The sequence below is a fragment of the Triticum aestivum genome, chromosome 6A, assembly GCF_018294505.1.
Source record: "Triticum aestivum cultivar Chinese Spring chromosome 6A, IWGSC CS RefSeq v2.1, whole genome shotgun sequence".
In the NCBI taxonomy this organism is placed as follows: domain Eukaryota; kingdom Viridiplantae; phylum Streptophyta; class Magnoliopsida; order Poales; family Poaceae; genus Triticum; species Triticum aestivum.
Genome location: NC_057809.1, coordinates 563,644,390 through 563,647,772, shown reverse-complemented (window position 1 = coordinate 563,647,772; position 3,383 = coordinate 563,644,390). Strand labels below are relative to the sequence as shown.

The 3,383-nt window shown below is 51.7% G+C and overlaps 1 long non-coding RNA gene across 1 annotated transcript; it reads left to right on the top strand.

Annotated features, from left to right (window-relative positions):
* The first annotated feature begins 220 nt into the window (after positions 1-220).
* LOC123131049 (uncharacterized) lies at positions 221-2,144 on the top strand. Its single transcript, XR_006464055.1, has 3 exons — positions 221-744; positions 840-949; positions 1,474-2,144. It is a non-coding gene; the product is annotated as an uncharacterized lncRNA (long non-coding RNA).
* Positions 2,145-3,383: the final 1,239 nt, after the last annotated feature.

The following is a 3,383-nucleotide window of genomic DNA, read 5'->3' as shown; positions in this document are numbered from 1 at the left end:
ATCCAAGTTATCTGAAGCTTCATGTTCCTCTTCTTCAACAGGATTTGTTCTTCTTCCTTCTCTCCAGCAGCACTTTGTGGCCCTCCAACCTCCTCATCTTCTGTTGCAGGAGTTCATGTTGCCTTTTAATTTCTCTTTCCAGACCAAGTTTCATCATCTCCACTTCTTTTATCCTATTCTCCTCAACAGCCAGTTGAGCTGCCTATCTGGCCAGGGCCGGCCCTGAGGGGGGGCAGGGGGGCGGCCGCCCCGGGCCCCCAATGTCCAGGGGCCCCCATCTAGGTACGTACGTAGGCCTACGATGAGCGCATGTCGCGCAGTTGGCTAGCCCATGCCCGGAGCCGTCGAATCTACGCTAGGTTGGCAATCAATCACCGTATGCAGCTTGGTAGCCCACGCACGAGCACATCCACTCCTTCGGTGAGGGCCCTGTAGTCATAGGCTCGTACGAGTTGATTGCGTGACGCCCGTTCAGTTTCCTAATTCCCATCTAAAAAGAAGTTCTGAGATCTGATTGCGAGTTCACGTCTTCGAGTATCCCCCAACCACGATCATGATCTCTGGACGCGAACGCGAGTCGCTGTTTCACGGATGAACTCTATTCTTCCACCTCTACTCCAGGCCAGTGCCAGATTGCGCCATCACCCTGACATCGCCGAGCGCATGCCGCGGACGCATATACAGATCGCGTCATCGCCGAGCGCCGGATGGGACAATCACCGGCAGTGATTCAGCCGATCCAAGGTATTATCATATTCATGATTTTAAACCGCAGCAGAAACAACCGCGGTTGCGCACAATGGCCGCTGAAAAATTGCACTGCGATGATTTGCATGCAGGCCAAAATCGCGGGAGATCACCGGCGATTGCAGGAGATCATGATGATTTAGGCTAAAATTTTGGTGCAAATTTGGCTGCCGCAATTTCCTTTCTCCGGCAATTTTAATAGGTGATCATTATCACTTTGTTTATTACTAATTAAGTAATTTATCTTCGTCAACATGATGCATGCATGGTTTTTACTGTTAAACTTTTGATGCAAATTTGTTTATTTTCAGCATTGTGTGTATAAATTGTATTTCATATCAATATTGCCTTTTAAATTTATGATAAAAAATACATACAACAATATTACTATAATTGTTATGTTGCTTACATTAAGGCCCATATATCCCCACACAAACTATATATACTAAGGGCCCCGATCTTTACTTTCTCCCTGGGCCCCTAAAATCTCAGGATCGGCCCTGTATCTGGCAACCATTTCTTCAGCCAATTGCAACCTAATAAGTATGGTTCTTTCCCCATCTGACAAAGTGAGCACATATTTTTCCTTACTGTGGCTGCATTCACCATGACTCCTCCCTTTCACATTTTCATTGTTAACCACCTTCTCATATTGCATCAGTGACATACTTCCTAGAGTCACACTTGTCTTATCTTGTCCATCCCCTCCCCTTTCTGTTTTTTTAGAACTGCAAAGATTGGAGTTGTGCCATGTCGTCTACAACTTCCGAAGGGCTCCCTGGTTCACCCAGTTTTCCATGTCTCACGACTCAAAGCAGCGCATCTTCGTCTCGAGCAGCTGGTGAGCGCACTACCTTCTAATGACACTGAGTTCCAGGTTTCTTTGGAGGTGCTCGAGTATCACTCACGCAAGACGACCAACAAGATGGTGCGACAAGGACTAATCCACTAGACAGGGGCACCAGTCGATGACACCACCTGGGAAGACCTTGAAGATCTCCACCGGCGCTTCCCACGACTCCAGCCTGGGTGCCACTGCAGATCATATGCCAATGCGACAAGCACACCAGGCGTAAGACGGTGAACCAAGGGCTCACACACTGGTTGCACTCCACAACAGACAAAGCCACCTGGTAAGACATCGGTCGCCTCGGGCAACACTTTCCCGACGCTCCGGGTGTGGACATGTCGGAATTCAAGGAGAGGGGATTGTCAAGGAGTCATCGAGCGTGTAACTAACACTGGTTCTTGTATTAGGGAGTGTTGGATCCTAGTTTCCTCTATCACAGATTCAGAGACCAAATGTTCAAAGTAGAATTCAGAGTTTCTCACTGGACTAATGTACAAGATCATTTTATTGCTATCTTCTACTAAAAGAATAAAAGGTTCGACAGTTATCTAGTGTAAGTGTAATTCTAGGGATGCAAATATGCAACTAAAGGGCGCCCTCCGACCCTTCTTCTTAGTTCAACCAAATGAACTAATTTTCCAAGAGTGAGGTGAATTCTGAAATTTTAGTTCATTTAGTTGAACTGAGTAGGGTCGGAGGATACCCTGGACCTGGAGGTTCCAAATTTGCAAACTCACAGGTCTGTCGGCATGGATGCAGCCTCAGATTGACACGACCTCGCGCGCTTAGAAGCCAAAGCAGACCAGGAGACTCGGCCGCCGGTAAGACGTGACGCCGTCCTTCCCAGGTGCCGGAGCCGCGGCTGAGCTTGCCGTCGCAGCCCAGCACAGCAGGCGCTTCACGCCTCTCCTCCTCGTGCTCCTCTGCGGTGGCCTCCTGCTCGCCTTCTTCGCGAGCTGCGAGCTGTGTAGGTTCGTCGCGGCGGTTTGGGCGCCCCGAAGCGGCGAGAGCGACCTCACGCGGCGGATGGGCCTGCCGGGCAGTGGCGCGGCGCCGTCTCGGCGTACCTTGTCCAGCGCGGCGGCGAACGGGTCGAAGTCCCTGTGCCTTGTGCTGCTCGTGAATGGGCTCCACAACGGCACCATGCATAGTTGCGCCTGCGGGGTAGGCGAAGTGGCGGCGGAGGACGCGGCGGACCAGTCAGCTGGATGCTGCAGCCGCGGCGGCAGCTTCAGAGGGAGCTGCGCGCCGCCGCGGAGCAGCTGGCGGGCGCACGGGCGCGGCTCGGCGCTGTCATTGTCATCGCCGAAGCCGTCGGTGCTGTCTTCGTGGAGGCAGTACTCCTCCCAGGCGGGGAGGTTGAAGAAGAGGTAGAGCGGCGCGCTGTGCGAGAGCGACATGATCGAAGCGGCGACGTCTTCCATGAGCTTCAAACCTCAGACAGGAGATAACTCAAAGGGAGTGTGTATTGGCGCCGGATGTGATTGGAGTATAGAAATGATTCGTATATATACTCAACGCAGCCAGCTCAATGATTGCTCTATCCAGTGAATGCAATGCACTTGTGAACTATACTCAACTTATTGCCACGGCAAGCTCTCTTCGTCTAACGTACTCCCGCGCCAACTCGATCGACCAACGTGACGGCGAGGACGATGGCAATATTTTTTTTTTATCGACGTACCGCGCGTTACCAGCAGTCATGCCGTGATTACCAAACACCCACGCGAGCAGAGGTTGCAGACGAACAAAGCATAGGGCTGCAGCCCCAGAAATGTGGCGCGAA